The sequence below is a fragment of the Bos taurus genome, chromosome 10 (genome assembly GCF_002263795.3).
Source record: "Bos taurus isolate L1 Dominette 01449 registration number 42190680 breed Hereford chromosome 10, ARS-UCD2.0, whole genome shotgun sequence".
Lineage (NCBI taxonomy): Eukaryota > Metazoa > Chordata > Mammalia > Artiodactyla > Bovidae > Bos > Bos taurus.
Window position 1 is genome coordinate 59,178,989 of NC_037337.1, and position 23,989 is coordinate 59,202,977.

Sequence of the window (23,989 nt, forward strand, 5' to 3'; positions counted from 1 at the left end):
GAACCCAACGCATTATGATGTCACCGGCATGGTGGCCAAAGGCGTGACTGTTGCCAGCATTGCAATCCTGCTGCTCACTGGCTTTCTTCCGTTGGTTAAGAACTCTAAAAACACAACCTCAATACCAGGTAATATGGCCATTTAGTTCTATATCTAAGGAGAATGTTTTCTTGGGGTTTTGGTCCATGAGGGTAAAACAATTTTGAAAATGACAAACAGTAAATCTGAGGATATGATTGAAGCCTCAATACATTAGCAAATGAACTCAGGTGAGTATTTTTACAACAATCATCACATGTAAGTACATGCTATGTACATGTTAAATGAAAGCATTACAAATATCTTAGATAATCCCTTCTAGTTTGCATTTTGTTTTGGTAAAATATACATGGTAGAAGTATCCTTTAAAGTAAGTTTAAGATGGAATAAAACAAGGCAAAATTCCAGGATTGCCTTTGCTCTTCTGATTCAAATTCATTCCAACTTTGCTCTGAAGGTGAAAATGCCTCTGGAATGCCTTGTGTCCTGTCTCCCTCCCACTTTGCCTCATCCTTGTCATCTGCTCTCTCCCTTCTTGAACTTATTCCTTCTTGTCATCCCACCCTTTATTTTCTTTTATTCTTCAGTGTGGTGGTGATGGTGGGGCCACCATAAGGGCTAGATAGGCCCTGGACAGTGGAAGAAAAATGGTGACCACTGTGGACTATGGATCCTTTGAAACATCACACCCTGAAAGAATCTTTAACAAGCAGATGAATGGATAAGAAAGCTGTGGTACATATACACAATGGAATATTACTCAGCCATGAAAAAGAATGCATTTGAATCAGTTCTAATGAGGTGGATGAAACTGGAGCATATTATACAGAGTGAAGTCAGTCAGAAAGAGAAACACCAATACAGTATACTAATACATATATATGGAATTTAGAAAGATGGTAACAATGACCCTATATGCAAGACAGCAAAAGAGACACAGATGTAAAGACCAGTCTTTTGGACTCTGTGGGAGGGCAAGGGTGCGATGATTTGAGAGGGTAGTGTTGAAACGTGTACATTATCGTATGTGAAGTGGATCACATGTCCAGGCTTGATGCATGAGACAGGGTGCTCAGAGCTGGTGCACTGGGATGACCCTGGGGGATGGGATGGGGAGGGAGGTGGGAGGGGGGTTCTGGATGAGGAAAACATGTGCACTCGTGGCTGATTCATGTCGATGTATGACAAAAACCACTACAATATTGTAAAGTAATTAGCCTCCAATTACAATAAATTAATTAATTTAAAAAAATAAAAAAATTTAAAAAGCATATAATTATCCAGATAATTCTAATAGAAACCCCACCACTCTACACAATCAGATTAACAGAATTCTCAGAAATATCAGACTGTTTTGTAGTTTTCAGGGAAAATTCCTCATAGCAGGCATGTGTCCCCAGTCCAGTAAAGAATTCTGAGTCAGTCAACTGCTTATAGTGTTATTAGAACAATAACAAGATTAAGACCCCTTGACCTAAGACTCCCAAACTTGTTTTTGTTATGTAGACATTAACAAAGACTTTCCATTTTAAGGGCAAAAAGAAAACCCTGACAGTCTTTTCCACATTAATTCAGCTACTTCAAAGTTAAGTAATAAATCTTGTTTATCAGATTTGGGCTTTGACATCCAATTTAAATAATTCACACAAACTACCATCTAATATTACCATCTAATATTCACATCTAAATTACCATCATTGTACTGTCTCAGAGAGTTGAGTGAGTTTGGGTCCCAAGACTAACTCACTGACAAAATGGAATTCAGGAGTAAGATATAGAAATGTTATAACTTTACAACAGGACTCCTAAAATCTTTCCAACAAGATATTGATTAACTTATCACCATCATCCCTGAAATCAAGCTACCAGGTTTGTTCTCTGATATAAGCAACAGCAAATCCCCTGGCTGCTCACCAGATTCACACTCTTTACAATTCTGTCATCATCTACATCAGCAAGGGTATGAGGGCCACTGCTCTTCAGAAAAACCATGTCACCAGACTCGACTCTGTCTGAGATACTGATCAGACCCACTGCCTCGTTACTCAATGCTTTGTTTTATTTTGTCTAATGAAGTTTAACTTGATTCTCTTCTTAAACCAAAACCTTTTTGGGAAAAAAAAAGACAAAACAGAAATGGATGTCTTTTGTTTGGACATTGTCTTTGCAGACCACATTTCTCACAGTTAAAAAGATGACACCAAAACCATAATTTAATTCAAACCTACCCGTTCCATTCACTGGTGCTTTCAAATCCAAAGTTTCCAGACAAAACTCGGCAGCCAGACAAATCTGTCAGCTGGTCACTTGTCCTCATTTTCATTCCTATTCTCAGAGGGACTGATTGACTTGTATCTGACACCACTGATACCATTTAACACAGCAAGAGTAGAGTAGACATCTATTCCAGTCCATTCAGACTGAAATTATTAAGATCAAAAGGAAGTGGTATGGTATAGAATCTGGACTACTTTTCATTCACAGAGCTATGAAGAGCCTCATTTTAACTTGTGTTGTTGTTTTAATTATTTTGTGTGTGTGACTCACCTACATACATCAGAAGATGTAAAAGGACATTTGAATTTATAGGAACAAGAACAGCAGTATCTTAAGCAATTGCTCTTTTGAGTGGTGCTGAAATACTGATTGTGATCTGATGACTTTCCTAGGTCCCAGCTACTTTCTGGGAATTGGGCCCCTCATTTCCTATGGCAGGTTCCTCTGGATGGGGATTGGCAGTGCCTGAAATTACTACAACAAGATGTATGGAGAATTCATGAGAGTCTGGACACATGGATAGGAAACCCTCATTATTAGTAAGTAAGACTGTTAATAATTGGGGATATATTTAAAAATCAAGGCTGGGTTTTTTTTTTGTATTAAAAAACAAACTCATTTTGATATTTTGATGTCTATTGCTAAAGATATCTTTTTATTACTTAAGTCAAGGAGGACACCTGCAGCTCAAGAAGTAAAGCAGTGCTTCTCACCCTGGCTTCTATTCAAAACCCCATAGCCCTGGCTATAAACCCAATTTTTACAGTCTCCAGTGGGGAGGGAACCCAGTCATCACTAGATTTTAGAAGTCTCCAAGTGATTGCAGCATGCTGCAGAGCTGGAGGGAGGAGAGGAGGTAAGAAGCTCCCAGGACAGAGGGCTTTTCCCTTCAGTATGGGGAAATGCTGAAGCAGGTTGGAGTGGATTCATCGAATTTTCTCCCCCTAAGGTCTAGGTCAGGTGATGGAGGTGCAAGACTAGACCTGGAGGGAAGAATGAAGCACCTGAGAAAGGATCAGATGACCAGGACAGAAACAGCTCATAGACAGTAGATACTCAGATCCCCAGAATAATGCCCAGGAGCCTCACAGGCAATTCCTGAAACAGGATCCTTGTCACAGCACGTGCCATCTGACCAGTCTGCACCTTACAGGAATGTGACCTTACTGACCCCCAAACTGTCAGGTGCTTCCTTCACACTGAGGACACAAACAGCCTTCTGCCTGCGCCCAGCTCCATCTCTGCTCTCCCCGTTCTTCCCTGGTCCTGTCCTCACAGGCTCTTCTCTGGTTGGAGTCTCTGTGTTCTCTATAATTGCCTCTGAGCCGCTCGATTTTGTTGTTAAGGGCTGAGCTCCCCACAGGAATAGGACGTGTTTGTCCCCATCTCCTTCCCTCGCTGCTCTTCAGATCCTTCCAGAACTTCCTGTACCTCTTGAAGAGACCCCACTGGACCCCAGAAAGCTTTTTCTTTGAATAATATGCCAGGTCTTTTCTCTTCAGAAAGTTTGATATCTGTCATCATTACAACTGTGCTGAGATTATGGCCCAACTTTTCAATTCAGCTTAGTTCTGAAGTGGTTGGGGCTGCAGAACTTTGGGTGGGGGAGAGTCAGGCACCAGGGCTGCTGGGCTTCTGCCTGAGCAGCTGGGGGTGGGGGCGGGGGGAGGGCATCTGATCATCTGTAGGTAAAGTGTGCACAGTTCCCCAGGCAGGGGTGCTGTAAATAATGAGGGGCCACAGACACTTCGTGCCCTAAGTATATATTGGTGTTTGCAAGAATATCAAAAAGAAGAACATGGGTAGCATCAATAAGGGAGTAGCACTTAATACGCTAACAGGGGTCAAATTGGCCCATCTGCTACCAGTTTAAATACTATTGTTATAGTGTTTATATATCTGTTTTAATAGTGCATAAATTTATCCCCATGTTGTGGGATTTTTATGGTAAAACTCAGATAGTTCCAGGCAAACCAGGATGGTAGCCCACACTACTATCAGGTAGATATGTGCTGTATAAAAGATGAGGTGGGTGGAACATCTTTCGGATGGGGAAAAATCAGGATTCCATTTCAGATATGTTGACTTGACTTGCCTAGTACCACTGAATGGGATATTAAGTAGGAAATTCTGACCATCCAGACCTTCTAATGTAGTCATAAACTAGCAAAGGAGCTGAGGAGGAGAGCCAGACAGAAAAGGGAAAACCAGGAGAGTGTGGTGGTCTGAAAGCAAGATGAGGAATGCGTGTCAGGGAGGATGGAACTGCCAAGCATCCAGATAGTGCCACAAGACTAGACAGAGATGTGAGCATTGCATTTAGCACCAGGGAGGTTAAGGGTGACCTTGACAAGGGGAGTTTCAGTGGAGTTCTGGGGGCAAAATGTGACCACTGAGGAGAATGGGGAGAGAAGAATTGGAGGTGCCAGGTACAAACTCTTCAAGGAGTTTGTCCTAAAGGAGGCAGAGGAATAGAATAAGGTTGAAAGGGGTATTTGGTCCAAGTCTTTTTGTTTGCTAAGATACAAGATACCATGACATGTGTGCTTTGGTGGGAATGATGAGTCACAGAGGAAAACCATTGACGCAGCAGAAAGGAGGAGTGTGCCAGCTGAAATGACAAAGGAGTGACATGTGGAATTGGCCTTGAATAGGGACATGGGAGTTCATCCCCAGTAAAAAGGGATGAACTAACAGAGAGATTAGTTCATTCCTAGCCCAGGGATTGAAGCCACACCTCCTGTGGCTCCTACATTGGCAGGCAGGAGACTTTACCACTTTACATTGGCAAATCCTTTACCACTGATCACCTAGGAAGCCCATATCCACGTGCATCAATAGCCTTTTCTCTAGCCCCTTTCAGCTGCCATGTGCAAGCACAGACTTAACTAAGAGTTGGCTTTAATCAGGGTTGACTTTTTACATCTTACAGAATGTCCCACATTTCATATTTCTTTCAATGTCTCATTATGATGTCATTGAACATTCTCTCTATTCCCGGTATTGCTTATAAACTGAACACCAGGTCTATTAGGCTCAACTTGAATCAGGCTAATTTGTAAGAATACTTTCCTGTTTAATCCTATACACTTCATATTGCATCACATCAGGAGACTGGGAAAGGTGGTCTCATATTATGGATACTAAATTTGATCAGCTTAGGATGGTTGCAATCAGGTCTGTCTGTTAATATTCACTTTCTCTTGCAGTGACCTCAGTATCAGAACCGGGTAAGAATATCAGAAGGCAAAGGACAGGGAAAATGTGGCAGGATTGTTGGAGTGTGAGTGACGGCACAGAACAGGCCTACAGGAAGCAAGTGTTTTTGAATGTTTGGTACCAGTTATTCCATTGATTGTCTCCCCATATTTCTAGTACTCATCAATCTTGAACCTCACCACCGGTCTGTGAGTTCTTTAAACTCAGAAATGAGGGTGGCTTCTCTTTACCACTGACACTAACTTCCTGGTTACTTTTTATTTTGAAGAGACAATAGGTTTGCCATCTTTGGAGATGGCTTTTGACTTCAGTCATGTTTCAAGAAGCATACTGACTCCGGGGACCAGGCATCTTACACTGTCCACTATCCATTCTGAGCTTGTGGATTCTCTGATCTCTTCTCAGTTAGTCAGTGTAATATCTCCCTCACCTGCTGTGACAGGCTGGCCCAACTGGGGGAAGGAAGTCTCTACAGTTCTCCTGAATGTCGGGAGAGCTCTGGGCTAGTGTTCTTAGCTCCTCACCAACGTTCCCTTCATCATTTTCCTGATCTACTCCAGTTAGAGAAAGCCAACCTATTTATTTTAAACCCTAAAGAAGTGTATATCATTTCTGTCTTGCCTACTTTGTTCTCTGCCAAGTCAGAGCCTCTGACTCTGATTTGTCTCTAACTGAGATATTGGCACCCCCTGGTGGACAATTGATTTAATCGTTAGCTCTTCAGTAGCTAACATTAAGTTGGAGAAGGAAATGGCAACCCACTCCAGTGTTCTTGCCTGGAGAATCCCAGGGACAGAGGAGCCTAGTGGGCTGCCATCTATGGGGTCGCACAGAGTCGGGCACGACTGAAGCGAAGCAGAAAGTTGGGTTGAAGTTTTTGTTTTTAATTAATTTATTTTTAATTGGCTTCCCTTGTAGCTCAGTTGGTAAAAAATCTGCCTGCAATGCAGGAGACCTGGGTTCGATTCCTGGCTCGGGAAAATCCCCTGGGGAAGGAAGTGGCAACCCACTCGACTATTCTTGCCTGGAGAATTCCATGGACAGAGGAGCCTGGCAGGCTACAGTCCATGGGGTCACAAGAGTCAGACATGATTGACAACAAATTTTTAATTGGAGGATAATTGCTTTACATTACTGTGTCAGTTTCTGCCATCCATCAACAAGAATCAGTCATAGGTATAAAGATGTCCCCTCCCTCTTGAAGCTCCCTCCAACTCCACCCCATCCCCTCCCTCTAAGTTGTCACAGAGCGCTGGTTTTGGCTCCCCGTGGGCTGAAGCTTTTAACTGGGCAGAATTCATCAAAACATTTGGACACACCAATGTGTTTTATGATATACCCAAAAGCTCTAAATGTCAGAGTACAATAGTATTCTTTGTCCTCTAAGAACTTAAAATTTGTTGATCCTAGTTTGTGAAGTAAAAGTATACCAATGACTTACTTGCTGCTTTGATTATAGAGTGAGGGAGGAGATGGTAAGAATAGCTAGAATTCTGAAATCTATCAATTAACTAGAAGTTCAGTCCTTTCTATGGCATGATGTCTGTACATAGGGCAAAATTTTATCTGTGTGTCAATCATATTAATTTCCTGGAATACAAATAGAAGTATCTGGATTTGCGTCAGTATTAAATATACAATGGAATAAATAAAGCTACCCTACATTTTATACTAAAGAGAACTACCCTGTTATCCTTTATCCTCTCAATTGTAAATTATTTAAATGGTTGATTTTTCTTGCCAATGCCGTACCCTAAATTATAAGCAGTCTTAATAAAAAAATCTCAACAAAGTGAGGCTCTCTGTAGAAGCATTCTGTACCACTGTCCTAAGAAGACAATATTCTCTGCACACATGGAGGCCCCAGTTTGTCTTCAGCCAGGAATTTACAACATTCTATAATGCTCCTCGCTTATTGTGCCCAAATTAGACTGGGATTGGGAGCAGGAAACAAGTCCTGGAGGAGGAGATGGGTGGGGAAGGGTTGCCTCCACCTTCCTAGTTGCTCTGAAGCCCAGTCCAGGGCTAAAGAGCTGGGTATGTGAGTGAAGATAGAAGGCACAGTAGTGGAAGGAGAACTGGGAAATTCAAGGAAGCCTGGGCTATTAGCAAAGTCCCACAGAAGCCACATCAAGGGCTATCTAATGGCTCAATATATCCTATGTCTTGGGAGAACTCTGTGACCCTGAAGACCTTGGTGATTCATGATGAATGCAGAGCTCCAGGAGAGCAACTGTCACCACCACACAGAGGATTCCAGGCCCACCCAAGTCAGCCAAGCTCAGGGCAGAGGTACCAAGGTATATCCTTCAGTCCCAGAGTGATATCCCTGGAAGGGCCAGGCCTGATTAGAGACTCTGAGGAATTGGTGGTACAAGGCAGAACTGCTGTTTCCAGACTAAAGAGATGAGACTTCAATTATTCCAGTACCTCCCAATTCTGAGGCTCCCTTATGCAGGGAAAGGGGGTCTTGGGGGTGGGGGGTGGGGAGCAAGGAGAAGGGCACTGTCTGGAGTGGGGCTGCCTCAGGGCTGGAGGCTCCTGGAAACGTGGTGGTGTGGAGGATGCACTTTCTTACAGCCTTGCAGCTTTGACCACATTAGTGGATAATATTTTAGAGACTAGCTATTAGAGAAGGGCAAATAACAAATAACTCTATGTGTGCATTGTTTGTTGATCTTTAGTAATGCTCAAACAGAGAGCTAGTAGGTAGAAATGTTTCAACCAGAGAAGGAGGTTCTTTTGCTAACACAGAGAAGGAGGTGCTCATTTAATCTGAATACTAGAAAGTATGCACTGAATTTAGATCAACAGGCATTTTCTACGAGAGACACCAGGTCAGCAAACTCATCACACTGAGTTCTCCTGACCCTTAACAAGTAACCCCAAGGGTTTGCTCTCTCTGTAGGTCCTCGAGAGTGAGAGAGTCAGTTCCTAGGCAGGTTGATAGGGAGTCTAGGGGTCCCCAAGGAGAGAGGGGTCTGGAATTCTCAAGGAGGAAGAAAGGACAAACTTTTTTTTCTTTCTCCACATTCCTTAGGATTATATAACAATAATGTATCCTGCCTAAGGACAGTCTTTGGATTCAACCTTCTGTTATCTTAAAATGTTAATTATGGGAGTAGACCTGGTATTTACAAGGATGTATCTTGCCTGAGGACAGTGTTATCTTAAAATGTTAATTATGGGAGTAGACCTGGTCTTTACAAGGATGTATCTTGCCTGAGGACAGTGTTATCTTAAAATGTAAATTATGGGAGTAGGTCTGATGAGGTCTTTACAACCTCCAGACATTCTTTGGATTATATAACCTCCTTGTTAACACTAGCAAGTGGGTACTCTTTCTACCCCCTTCTGATGCCTATGTCAGAAGCTTTCTCTATCTCCTTTATACTTTAATAAAACTTTATTACACAAAAGCTCTGAGCGATCAAGCCTCGTCTCTGGCCCCGGATTGAATTCTTCTCCTCCGGGGGCCAAGAATCCCGGTGTATTCACGTGATTCAACAACCACCTTTCAAGAGTGTTTCACGTAATGAAGCACAATCGTTATACATCTTGATTTGGCAGCAAACTTGGCTTGCAGTTCATTGGCATGCATGAGAAATGCATCATATTTAACAATAATCCAGTGATCAGGAAAGCTGTCAGAACTTACTTTATGAAAGGTATTCAGGTGTGTGGCTAAATTCTGCTTTTTTGTCTATGAATATGCCTTATGAAATCATTAACTTCTGCTGCTTCACCGTTTTGAAATAATAAGAGCTAGCATTCATTCTGGGTTTCCCAGGTGGTGCTAGTGTGTAAAGAACCCGCCTGACAATGCAGGAAACACAGGTTCAATCCCTGGGTCAGGAAGAGGCCTTGGAAGAGGGCATGACAACCCACTCCAGTATTCTGCCTGGAGAATCCCCAGGGACAGAGGAGCCTGGAGGGCTATAGGGTCACAGAGTTCGAAATGACTGAAGCGACTGAGCACAGCACAGCATTCATTACACATGTACTCTGTAATAGGCACTGTTTTAAACACTGGATGCCTTAATCCCACAGCAACTCCATGTGGTAAATATCACCTACATTTTGCAAATGAGAAAACTGAGGCATAAAGAAGTTAAGTGAGTGAGTGAAGTCGCTCAGTTGTGTCCAACTCTTTGCGACCCGGTGGACTGTAGGTACCATGCTCAATTTCCACCATTAATAAAAGGTAGCACAGAAGAAAACCTCAGAGCCTACATATTTAACCACTTCAATTTAGTTCTTCCTGTTTTTACATCGACCTTATGGATGTGAAAAAGAATTGGCTCTCTATACACTTAATGTCACTTCAATTAAGAATTTAGTGTGTCAGCCATATAGTTGATTTAACAGAGCAACATGTTTGCTGAGCCATTGGCTGACATCCCAGATATTTTAACAGAAGGCAATTTGCAAATAACTTCGAGAATTTTAGAACTGAGAAGGGGTGCATTATCTCTTCCAACCTCTGAATTTCATACTTAAGTAAATACATTTCTAGAGAGCTAGTGATTTCCCCCAGGCAACACAGCCAGATACGGAAGAACAGAAACTAGATTCCAAATATTCTTATTTAGCGATTTATCTCTTTACTATACCCTGCTGAAATTGAAGTCTTTGGCTTCAAACTACATATTCCTTATCTTACAGTTTTATGAGTCAAAAGTCAGATGTGAGTCAGTTCAGTTCAGTTCAGTCACTCAGTCGTGTCCGACTCTTTGCAACCCCATGGACTGCAGCATGCCAGGCTTCCCTGTCCATCACCAACTCCTGGAGCTTGCTCAAATTTATGTCCATTGAGTCAGTGATGCCATTCAGCCATCTCATCCTCTGATGTCCTCTTCTCTTTCTGCCTTCAATCTTTCCCAGCATCAGGGTCTTTTCCAGTGAGTGGCCCTTCGCATCAGATAGCCAAAATATTGGAGCTTCAGCTTCAGCATCAGTCCTTCCAATGAATATTCAGGATTGATGCCTTTAGGATTTACTGGTTGGATCTCCTTGCAGTCCAAGGGACTCTCAAGAGTCTTCTCTAACACCACAGTTCAAAAGCATCAATTCTTTGGCATTCAGTTTTCTTTATGGCCCAACTCTCACATCCATACACAACTACTGAAAAAACCATAGCTTTGACTAGACAGACCTTTGTAGGCAAAGTAATGTCTCTGCTTTTTAATATGTTCTCTAGGTTTGTCATAGCTTTCCTTTCTAGGAGCAAACGTCTTTTAATTTCATGGCTGCAGCCACCATCTTCAGTGATTTTGAAACCTAAGAAAATAAAATCTGTTACTGTTTCCATTGTTTCCCCATCTATTTACCATGAAGTGATGCGATTGGATGCCATGATCTTAGTTTATTGAATATTAAGTTTTAAGCCAGCTTTTTCTCTCTCCTCTTTCACTTTCATCAAGAGGCTGTTTAGTTCCTCTTCACTTTCGGTCATAAGGGTGGTGTTATCTGCATATTTGAGGTTATTGATATTCTCCTGGCAATCTTGATTTCAGCTTGTGCTTCATCCAGCCCGATATTGTGCATGATGTACTCTGCATAGAAGTTAAATAAGCAGGATGATAATATACAGCCTTGACGTCCTCCTTTCCCAATTTGGAACCAGTTTGTTGTTCCATATCCGGTTCTGACTGTTGTTTCTTGACCTGTGTACAGATTTCTCAGGAGGCAGGTAAGGTGGTCTGGTATTCCCATCTCTTTAAGAATTTTCCACAGTTTGTTGTGATCCACACAATCAAAGGCTTTACAATAGTCAATGAAGCAAATGTTTTTCTGGAACTCTCTTGTTTTTTCTATGTTTTTCTATGATGTTGGAAATTTGATCTCTGGTTCCTCTGCCTTTTCTAAATCCAGCTTGAACATCTAAAAGTTCTTGGTTCATGTACTGTTGAAGCCTAGCTTGGATAATTTTGAGCATTACTTTGCTGGTGTGTGAGATGAGTGCAATTGTGCAGTAGTTTGAACATTCTTTGGCATGGCCTTTCTTTGGGATTCATGATGTGAGTCTCATATGGGGCAAAAATCAAGACACTGACAAGGTTGTGTTCTTTCTGGAGAATCTAGGGAGAAAGTGTTTTCTTGACTTTCCCAGCTTCTAGAGTCTGTCCATTCTGTTCATATGTTTGAAATGTGGTTTATACATTTGAAATGAGGTTTCAAGCTCTTGAATGTAGAAGCAAATCAGACATCAGCCTGGGACTGACATCAGCCTGTCAAGGCCAACCCTTCATGCAAAGGATTTATTCATGAAGGAATCATTTGTCCCACTTGTCAATGTGACAGTCACCCAGGAAACAGCATCCCAGCATATCTCCAAGTCACTCCTGGTCAGAAAGTGTGCTGCCAACCCAAACTTCCTTTATATATATATATATATATGGGTGGGTGAAAATGTTTAGAGTCTACGACCACTCACCAGGTCTCTTTTCTTCTTCAGAGTGTGCCTGAAAGGGCTTCTGCAGCACAGCTGATTTGTTTTATTTGAGGACTTTGACTTTACAATACAATTGAATGAAAAATACAGGAAAAAAGAGAGATTATTCCTAAAGAAATCTTATAGCAACCTTGAACAAAAGAGAGAAAGTAGGACTTTAATAGTTACGTCTAATGTTAGACCACCTACCTTCAAGATTAATAGCTGCTCAGATGGTCAGGAGCCAAGCAAGGGAAGAGATCAGAGCCAGTTCACTCCACCTGGTTTCATTCATCCATTCATCCACTAATTCTAGGGGCCACCATGTTCTGTGGACATGATCTATAAACTAATAGGTTATTACTGCCCTTAAGTGTTTTCAGTTCTGTGAGGAAGACGGCTCAAACAAAACAGAAATTTTTTTGGAAATTTTGACATTGAGTACAATAAATCTGGATGTAGTTTGAAGAAAAACCAAAATTAAGAGAAAGGTATATTTGGTCATTTATAAGACTATGCATGTGTGTGTGCTAAGTCACTTAAGTCATGTCCAACTCTGTGTTACCCTATGGACATAGCCTGCCAGACTCCTTGGTCCATGGGATTCTCCAGGCAAGAATACTGGAATGGGTTAGCAGACCCTTCTCCAGAGGATCTTCCAGACCCAGGGACTGAACCCGGATCTCCTACATTAGTAGGCAGGTTCTTTCCCTGGTGGCTCAGACGGTAAAGCGTCTGTCTACAATGCAGGAGACCCGGGTTCCATCCCTGGGTTGGGAAGATCCCCTGGAGAAGGAAATGGCAATCCACTCCAGTATTCTTGCCTGGAAAATCCCATGGAGAGAGGAGCCTGGTAGGCTACAGTCCATGGGGTCGCAAAGAGTCAAACACGACTGAGCCACTTCACTTTCACTTTCTTTACCATTAGCGCTGCCTGGGAAGACTACTGCTGCTAAGTCGCTTCATTCGTGTCCGACTCTGTGCAACCCCATAGACAGCAGCCCACCAGGCTCCCCTGTCCCTGGTATTCTCCAGGCAAGAACACTGGAGTGGGTTGTCATTTCCTTCTCCAATGCATGAAAGTGAAAAGTGAAAGTGAAGTCGCTCAGTCATGTCCGACTCCTAAGGACCCCATGGACCGCAGCCTACCAGGCTCCTCCATCCCAGGCTAACACTTTACAAATATGAACTACAATTAAACAGGAAACATCTTAGGTATAAAAGTAAGATCCAATTTGAATAGTCCTGTATCAATATTCTGCCACCCACTGAAACATAAAATATCATCCTGGTGAAATCCAAACCATCTTTAGGGAGAAATGTATATAATAAATATAGAAAATCACTGATTTGTAACTTATGACCACCAGCACTAAAGATTTCACTTGCAGTCTCTCAAATGATTTGTCATAGGTAGAATACAAGTTTAATTTTGAGGCATCTGTTCTAAAAAAATTTATTTTTCATTCATCCATTCATTTATTTTTAATAATAAACATGATACTTGATACTGGACAATTAGTAGAATATAGATGAAAATTTAAAGATGAAAATTTCCACTCATTTAATAAAAATCTGTGGTCAGTTAAGCTCCGAACATAAAAAGCCAAAATTGCCTGATTGCTGTGTGCCCTGGAGTTGGAGGTAGCTCACTCTGATGTTGTCCCCTTCAGCTTTGTCTGGCCCTGGCCTGGTGCGCATGGTGACCATCTGTGCTGATTCCATCACCAAGCATCTGGACAGGCTGGAGGAGGTCTGCAATGACTTGGGCTATGTGGACGTGTTGACCCTCATGCGGCACATCATGCTGGACACCTCTAACGTGCTCTTCCTGGGGATCCCCTTGGATGGTACTGAAATTTTCATTCTCATGACTTGACATTCAGCCCTTTACTAAACAGGACATGAGAAGGATAATGAACTCATGGAAAGATACACTCTTGTACACTGCTCTTCTTTAAATCTTTCCAAGTATTCCTAAAGTGTTTTCCTGGTATGTCTGCCTTCCTCACTTATAAGATCATAAAAATCCATAGTGGGGGGCATTTTCTATTTCTTTTATATCTCTCCTCATTGCTCTAGGAAATAGAGCATCCAAGGAAATCCTAGAGCATCCTAGGAAATAGGATGATTCTACCTATCTATTACATTTCAGATTAGAAACATATCTATTATGTTTCAGATTAGAAACTTAAGTTTCTAATCATTTCATTTGGTCATAAATACATCTAATCACCAAACCTATGTATTTAACCATTACACACCTTTTGGCCATTCTTTTGGCAAAAATATAGATATATACATACACACATACACGTATATATGTGTATATACACATACACACACAAAGAAACATTCTATCTCTCCATACACACACACATGCACGCATGCACACACACACAACACATAAATGGACAAACACACCTCTCCCCCAAAGTCACTAAGTGTGAAAACTTTGACTCTATCTATATGATGATAAGGGTACTGCTGCTGCTGCTGGAAATGATGATGATAACTATCATTAACTTAGTATCTACTATGTGAAAGCAGTATAAAAAGTTGCTTCATATAAAGTTTGTGATTTAACATTCATAACAACACTGGAAAGATATTTCACTTAAGAAGATGCTTTCCTCACTACACTACAGAAAAAAATCATTAAACACACATATGCAACTCTACCACCAACAGAAGATCAAATATCAATCATGTGGATTCATTCCATCTTGCTATTGTCAGCTTAATGTAATTTCTCCTGATTTGATTTCTAACAGTGTTCACTGATTCATATATTCTTTCAACTAATATTTTTTGATTGCCTATTTTATGGCAGGCTTAGGTTCTGGGATTACAGTAGTGAACTAGATAAAGTCCTTGCCTTCGAAGAGTTTACATCCCAGTGGACATAAGGACAGTAAACAAGTAACTATCTAGTAATATTTTAGGCAATAAGTGCCTTGAAAAAAAAGTAGTGTATAGGACTATAAAGTGAATGGGGGTGGTTGGAGAGAGGCCGAGACTACTGTGGAGAGAGAAGGTGGTCAGAAAGGCCTCTGACCCTCTGATTTGGAATGGACAACTGAACAAAGTCCCAGATGAAGTGTAGCCCTGAACCCCCTGCAGATCTGAGGGAATAACATCACAGGCATAAGAACAAGGCATGATTTTCACACTCACCCACACCAGCTGAGCTATCACACCTACTCCCTGATCAACTACATTTGGACAAGCAAACAAGTGATAAGCCCTCCCTTTTTATTCTCCACTCTCCTCGCCTCCTCTCCCCTGCTCTGTAATTATTCCTTACAAGAGTCATAGGACCCCTGTCTGACTGACATCAGGATGAGAGCCCCATATGCTCTGAGGACTTTAGTCACAGCCTCTTGCCTGGATCCCCTTTCAGATAGGGACTCTCAAGGTACTTTTCTTGCCACACACATCTCTCCTAAGGATTGACAGGTACCTATTTTAGAAGTCCCTTCTTCTTGGTTCCCCACTAGCCTTGATTCATAGAAGGGGTAAAGTAAAATGCATTGTACAGCTCTCTGCTAACTTAGGGATGCAGACTGTGTGGCTAAGAACCTGCATAATCCATACAGAGTTATATGTATTTCCCCCTGCTCACGAGGTCCTTGTTAAACTCTCAATGGGCCTGAGGGACCCAGTGCACCAATAGGAAAGGACATGGCCCTGAGGTCAGATAGGACTGGGCTGCAGTTACGGGCTGCCAGCCACACTGGCTGTATGGTGTTGGCAAACTTCTTCATTTCTATGAACCACAAATTCTGCATCTGCTTATGTCTCTTCCCTTCTCATGTGCATAATCTGAAAAAAATAAGTAGTTATCTTTTCTCTGGTATTCAATTTAATTCAAAAACACCCATTAAAGAGCTGACTGCGCAAGACACAGGACAAGGCATTGAGGATTCCAAGATGAATTCTACACACTGGACTGAAATACAAACAACAGAATGGGACGGCTTTTTGCCATGCCAGGTGCCAGAATTGAGGCCAGAACAGTTTTAATTACTTCTTATTTCCCATGGTCTGGAAAACAGAAGGTGTTGAAGGCTCAGTCTAGGAGAAGGATATGAAATTCTAAGCTGTGTCTCTAACACAAACTTGAAAACTATAAATATCTCTGATAAACAAGTAGGATAAATTAGTGTTGGTTTGTTAGGTGACATTCATGTGGCTGAAACACCCACTGAAAGCAGAACCTTGTCCTGCTTAGAGTCCAAGATGCTAGGAGAGTCTACAGGGATCTTCTCTCATCAGCATATCCTTCTTGGACTCATATTTCTGCTCACATGCTCTGATCTTTTTCTGTTTTTCCAGAAAGCATCCTTGTGGTTAAATCCAGGGTTATTTTGATGCATGGCAAGCTCTCCTTCTCAAACCAGACATCTTCTTTAAGCTTTCTTGGCTATGTAGGAAGCATGAGAAATCTGTGTACGTACCACATTTTGGAATAATTATTGATGAGACTGATTGGTTGGGTCTTAGCTATTGCTGGCCTCTTTGTAAGTTGTCTTGTCTCCAAAACCACAGAGATCTGTTGATTTACATGCTGGTGAAGCACTTCTTACAGCACTTCAGGCCCGTGTGACCAGACCACAGAGGAAAAGGTAGCCTTTGGCCCAGGGGAGCTTTTCACCTCGGAGGTTGAGAGCCCCATCTCTGGACCTAGAACACTGAAGTGTGTTTTGAGTTGAAGAAAAGGGTTGGCTGAACCTGTCATTATTATTTGTCAGAATTCTCTATGCATGTCTGAAGAAATGAAAACCAAATCATTTTATTGTTGTGCTGCTTCTGAATGAATTTTACTTAATTCAACTCATAGGAAATGACAGTAGTCACAAATTTTTTTCATGATGAATTTTTATAAGATGTCTTGTTTGTTTATTTATGTATCTTATATTTTGGGGGAATCCTAAAATTGTCATTTTTGGGTTTGCTTTGGTCTCAGCTTACCCTAACAGAAGACTGTACAGATGCCTAATGGCTTATTGGATAGTCATTGGGTTTTAAGAGTATGAGTAGCCAGCCACTAAATGAGCCACTTCTACCAACCAGAGGAAAGCCCAGGGGATCTAAAAGTAGACAGACCTGGTTTGTATCCTATCTCTACCACTTGGTAACCAAATGGTCTTGGGAAGTTCTTTAAAACAAATTATAGCCTACTTTCCATGGTGGTATATAGGTTAATTAGATCCTCTATGTAGGGCAATCAACTCAGAGCATGACACATAGAAGGCAGTAAACATGTTATCTCTCTCCATCCCTCTGTTCATATCTTCCCCAGATGTCCAGAGTATCTTAAATTCTCCAGTGCCTTAAGTTTCTAAACTTGGTTGAAGAGCTATCTTCATCATGTTTTCACATTTTGAAATTCAGTAATACTAGTGTCCAGGAAGTCAGTTTCACGTTGCTCTGACGTGTTCTCCAGTGGTCGATGAGTAGCAGGTGGATGATTTGGACACATGGGCCTTTAAACACTTCTCTTTGCTTCACCCAGAGCTTACTGTGACTTGAATCAAGAAGGCCAGTGATTCATCTCTTCACTGTGGTCAGACTGTGTGGTGGTCTGAAAAATCATATTGAACCACAGCTACATTAATTTAGCTTCACTATGGTCAGTAGGCCCATAGAAACTTACTTCATGAGAATGTGTAACAGTTTTCTTTGTCTTCTTTGAAATTAGCTCAGCAACATTCCCTCTCTATATAAATTTGCCAATGGTTAGTGAACTAGGTAATATCTTCTCTGATCTAAAGCACTAAAGACCTAGAGAAATCTTTTAATCTCCATCCTCTCATGCCTTTTCAATAATATCAATACTTTTATTGTTGGGGCCTAATTGACACATAACATTATGTTACTTTCAGGTGTACAGAATGATTCAATATATGAATATACTGAGAAATACTCATCACAATCTAGTTAACATCTTTCACAAAACATAGTTAGAAAATGTTTTCCTTGAATGAGTACTTTTAAGATTTACTCTCTTAGCAACTTTTAAATATGCAAACAGCATGTTAACTGTAATCACCATGCTGAATATTACATCCCCATGATCTATCAATCATATAACTGAAAGGAAGTTTGTACCTTTGACCTGACCCTCTTCACCCATTTCACACCCAAACTACAGGAAGCATCCATGGCAATCACCAATCTCTTCTTTTAACAAAGAGCTTGGGATTTTTGCTTTTTTTTTTTTTTAAGATCCAATATATAAGTGAAATCATATAGTATTTGTCTTATGTCAACACTTTTAAAATATATATATTTATGGAAAGGATTCTGGGACATCTACTTCCATCCATAGATATCCAATTTTATATTTTTCCCTCTTTGAATTCCCAGTTTTACAAAAGTATCATTTTGTACTTTTTATTTTGTTAAGTGTAAGGTTTTTTCAGTCTCAGAATACATTGAAGGTGTTTGTGGCTTAGACTAGGAACCTAGCCACAATTATCTTGTACAAAATACATTCAGAGTTCCAATAGACACATTCTTATAAGTTTGTAAGTCAGAGAGTTTGTATTTTCTGAAAACTATCACTAAACTCAATTTTTCCAGTTTTTAATGACATACAAGTTCTAATGCATACATTTAATTAGGAGCAACTTCTAACCTGAATAGGAGGAATCCCAATGGATATTCACAGGCCCCTGATTCTGGCACAGGGAGGAAGCAGATGCTTAGAAATGGATTCAACTCTATCAAGACATTCTCTATGAATTCAAAGTCTAAGGGCATTTCAGTGCATCCCAGACATTTGGGGACTACTGCTTAGGTGAGTAATGTTGTGAACATTCTAGACCACCACTGAGTGAATATAGGAGACACTCAACAAATATTTGCTGAACAAATGGCTGGGTAGATGAATAAATGAACATGAATATATCCCTGCTATATATTTGGAATGACGTGTGAGTGTGTGCCTGTAAGTGTACTCACAGACATACACAATAGTAAACATCCTTATTTGGAATGACACATTAAATTACTCTCCTGAAGAATATCTCTCAATGTTTAAACATCTTCCCTGAGAAACCAAAAAAAAAAAAAGGAGAAAACTTTAAAAATAGGAGGAATATTAAAGAATATTCCCTTACTTCTGCTAAACTGGAGTAAACATAGAGGCTATTTAGGTCAATTGAGTATTTAAATGTGTAGGCAAATGTGTCAACAAGAATTTGAAAGAAAGATTTATTGTACATTTAACCTAATACAGAATAGTATTCTCTGAAACTGGGGAACAATACAATTATACATGAAAGCATATACTTAAAGACAAGAAGAGCAGAATAGAGATCTCAAGATGACCTTAATGTTCATCTAGTCTGATCTCTTCACTTTAAAAGAGACATACACCTCAAAGACTAAAAGTAGGTTATGTGGAAGGACAACAACCTGGAGCAGAACCTTGACTCTTCTCCAGGGTGTTTTACCGTTCACCACACTCTCAAAATGCAGAAGCCTCTTGATGTAACTAGTCATTCATTCAACAACGATTTAGTCAGTGTTACTATGAGGCGGAAACTTCAAGGTATGAGATAAATATCAAAAGGAATAATTCCTGTGTAGAAGAGGAACCTCAAATTTAATCATCTTTGGGGTTATGCAGATAAAAATGGCCTAAGTGGATATGAGATAAAGAAAATGGAAGTGCCCATGGCAGACTGAGGTGTGCGTGCTCCTACCAATGGCATTCACTAGCTTTGGGATTTGATGTTTAATTTAAGCACAGTGCTGGCCCAATCAAATATCAGAAAATTGGATTTAGCATTTTGGTACCAGTTTTCAACCCTTAACCACAGATTACAATCTTGATTTTACTAGCAGTGCTGAGATATAGTGGCTAACTCTGGTTCCTTAACTTGATATAACATATATAATTTAAGGATATTTGCAAAGAATTAAGTATAAACTCAGTTATTCATGAACACTAATGGCTTCAATTAAGCAAATTTTAAATGGCAATTGAATTTGTTTATCTAGATGTCTTATCTGTGTACAAGTAGGTAATATTTCCCATGATTTTTCCAGCAAAGATTTGAAAGATGAAATGGAAATTCTGATAGGAAAAAAAAAAGACATGGTATTTTCATAGCAGAGAAACTAGAAGACTCTATGGATTTTGCCACTGAGTTGATTCTGGCTGAGGTACAGCCCTGCACTAGCCATAATCCCTCACAACATATGTGTGTTACTATTTCTGTATAGGTGTCTAAAAATTCCCTATTAATTATTGCATGTTTTTGCTCTTGAGTATCTGTTCCAGTATCATGTCCAATCCAATAGTCAATCAGGTAAGACTTTAAGTCTGAAACATCTGTGTCTGCACAACACAAAATGTGAACACCAAGGAGTCCAAAGACACTAAATACACAGAAATCTTTGGTTAAATTGTTCAGTTTTAGACTGAAGGTTGTTAATGCAAAAGTCTATCATCAATCCAAACGATGCATAATTCCTATGATTTCATTTTATTGAGGTGATTGATCCTTGAGGGCCACTTCGCTTCCTGTTCTGACCTTTCCTTCACTTTCCCAATATTTCTCCCCCTTTCCATTGTAGAAACGCGGTGAACTGACAGGACAGAACATAAACCAGTGCATACTGGAAATGACAATCGCTGCACCAGACGCCATGTCTGTCTCTGTGTTCTTCGTGCTGTTTCTCATTACAACGCATCCCCAGGTTGAAGAGGCAGTAATGAAGGAAATCCAGACTGTTGTTGGTAAGAATTTATCAAACAGATAATAGAGATTAGAAATCAATTCCTTCTGAACATCAGTTTCTATCTCCTAATGATCTTATGTCAAAACCTTCCTAGAACCCATCCAGAGAATAATGAAGCAAGTCACTGTGTCATATTTTCATTATGCCAGACAGGTATCAGTGTTTTTCTGATATAAAAAAACACATGCTAGTTGGAAAGAAATCAAATAATGGAGAGATTTACAAAGTAGAATGTAATATCTCTTGATTCCTCCTACTCTCATCTACAGCATTGTTCCCATTCCCCAGGGGGAGTCACTATTGAGGGGCTGGGTTGGTAGAGTTCTCTGATCAAGTGAGACCTCTCCTGAATAGAGTAATTGTACAAAGGCAGAGTTGCCTCGGGACCCTGGGTTGATTTTCATTCTGCAGAAGTGATATCCCATTTGAGAATGCTTTAAAGTTTTGCCAATTCTGAGGATAAATTGAGCCTCTCTGACTGGTATGGAGCCAAGCAATCAGAGACTGTGGAGGTGTCCACCAATTCCCAGCTCACCTGGGACTGATCTGAGGACCCCCTTTTGTGTGGTGGAGAGACAGGATTTTTGCCACTCTGTCGCACCAGGTTGTCCTGAATGAGATGGGGAGGAGGGACAATCAGAGATATTTTCTGACAGATGACTGCACAGGATACCAGAAAAGAACATTTCCTTGAACGTGATTAAACTCACCATCTCTCTTTGACTAAAGAATTAATGTCTTCTAGAACTGAGAATCGGAGAAGGCAATGGCACCCCACTCCAGTACTCTTGCCTGGAAAATCCCATGGACGGAGGAGCCTGGTAGGCTGCAGTCCATGGGGTCGCTAAGAGTCGAACACGACTGAGCGACTTCACTTTCACTTTCCACTTTCATGCCTTGGAGAAGGAAATGGCAACCCACTCCAGTGTTCTTGCCTGGAGAATCCCAGGGACAGGGGAGCCTGGTGGGCTGCCATCTCTGGGGTCACACAGAGTCAGACACGACTGAAGTGACTTAGCAGCAGCAGCAGTAGCAGAATCGAGAATAGTGGACCAAACTCAAGAACCACAGAGGTAGCTGATAAATGTTTGAAGCAGACTGGGTAGGTCTACATGATGCTTCAGAGAGGAGTTTCTCTACAGAGCTCCTCAGCCATTCAACCTCAGCCAACAGCTGCCATGTGGAGATGTGGGTCCAATGTTACCTGGCCTTGTTTTTCTACAAGTCCAGATGTCTCAATGACATCCCTCAGATGTTAAGATAATCGACTTCAAATCTGACTTTTCATAAGACTTGGTGGACAAAACATAGCATCAGATCAGATCAGTCGCTCAGTCGTGTCCGACTCTTTGCGATCCCATGAATTGCAGCACGCCAGGCCTCCCTGTCCATCACCAACTCCCGGAGTTCACTCAGACTCACGTCCATCGAGTCAGTGATGCCATCCAGACACCTCATCCTCTGTCATCCCCTTCTTCTCTTGCCTCCAATCCCTCCCAGCATCAGAGTCTTTTCCAATGAGTCAACTCTTCACATGAGGTGGCCAAAGTACTGGAGTTTCAGCTTTAGCATCATTCCTTCCAAAGAAATCCCAGGGCTGATCTCCTTCAGATTGGACTGGTTGGATCTCCTTGCAGTCCAAGGGACTCTCAAGAGTCTTCTCCAACACCACAGTTCAAAAGCATCAATTCTTTGGTGCTCAGCCTTCTTCACTGTCCAACTCTCACATCCATACATGACCACAGGAAAAACCATAGCCTTGACTAGACGGACCTTTGTTGGCAAATAATGTCTCTGCTTTTGAATATGCTATCTAGGTTGGTCATAACTTTCCTTCCAAGGAGCAAGCTTCTTTTAATTTCATGGCTGCAGTCACCATCTGCAGTGATTTTGGAGCCCAGAAAAATAAAATCTGACACTGTTTCCACTGTTTCCCCATCTATTTCCCATGAAGTGATGGGACTGGATGCCATGATCTTCGTTTTCTGAATGTTGAGCTTTAAGCCAACTTTTTCACTCTCCACTTTCACTTTCATCAAGAGGCTATTTAGTTCCTCTTCACTTTCTGCCATAAGGGTGGTGTCATCTGCATATCTGAGGTTATTGATATTTCTCCTGGCAATCTTGATTCCGGCTTGTGTTTCTTCCAGTCCAGCGTTTCTCATGATGTACTCTGAATATAAGTTAAATAAACAGGGTGACAATATACAGCCTTGACGTACTCCTTTTCCTATTTGGAACCAGTCTGTTGTTCTATCTCCAGTTCTAACTGTTGCTTCCTGACCTGCATACAGATTTCTCAAGAGGCAGGTCAGGTGGTCTGGTATTCCCATCTTAAATTTTTTCAAACTAACCTATAACAACACTGAAATTAGCATGACCTTCTTTGTCCTTTTTGTCTGCTTCCACAGGTGAAAGAAAAATAAAGAGTGATGATATTCAAAAGCTAACTGTGGTAGAAAATTTTATTAATGAGAGCATGTGATACCAGCCCGTCATGGACCTAGTCATGAGCAAAGCCTTAGAGGATGAAGTCATCGATGGCTACCCAGTGAAAAAGGGGACTAACATTATCCTGAATCTTGGGAGAATGCATAGACTCGAGTTTTTCCCAAAGCCTAATAAATTTACTTTTGAAAACTTTGCCAAGAATGTAAGAGTCCTTCCTTAAAACTGAGTGTGTCACCCCAAAAGCATCAACTGTTAAATCCCCTCTGTTTCTGTATTTGTACATTTCATTCTATTTACTCATCCCCTCCAGCCTCACCAGGAGAGAACACATTTCCCCTGGCTAGAAGATGCCCATCAGTTCTGTCTTCAAGCCAAGGAGGCTGGCTCTCAAGCTCTTGGAAATGTCTTCATGGAGGGCACACGAGATCAAAGTATGAACAATTCAGGCCCTTAATTTGCCTAAAATGAGGTGAAGTTTGTTTAACCAACCCACTTTTCCACTTATCACATTGTCATCATGTAGATTCAGCTGTAGCATCATCTATGATAATTAGATGGAAATCAAATCAGAAGAAATGATTTGGTTTTTGCAGTCTGCCTTTGAGTCACCAAATGGCCCCACAAGTACTAGTCTCTATTCTAAACAGGACTTGGTAATTAGAAGAACTCCCACCTTGTTCTTAATTGAGGTATACTGGAGATTCTGCGTCTGTTATGTCAAATTCTAGGCAATGATTCTTTTTTAACCTGAATTATCCATATAGTTCATTGCATTACCCCATTTTTCAATTTCCATATGGGAAGAGATATGAT

At 41.0% G+C, this 23,989-nt stretch overlaps 1 pseudogene across 1 annotated transcript; it reads left to right on the forward strand.

Annotated features, from left to right (window-relative positions):
• Nucleotides 1-36: 36 nt before the first annotated feature.
• Nucleotides 37-23,369, forward strand: LOC503858 (aromatase cytochrome P450 pseudogene; annotated as a pseudogene). The gene is made up of 6 exons (NR_003052.2): nt 37-128; nt 2,709-2,855; nt 11,052-11,227; nt 13,642-13,818; nt 20,561-20,723; nt 23,137-23,369. The product of NR_003052.2 is annotated as an aromatase cytochrome P450 pseudogene (transcript).
• The last annotated feature ends 620 nt before the right edge of the window (nt 23,370-23,989 follow it).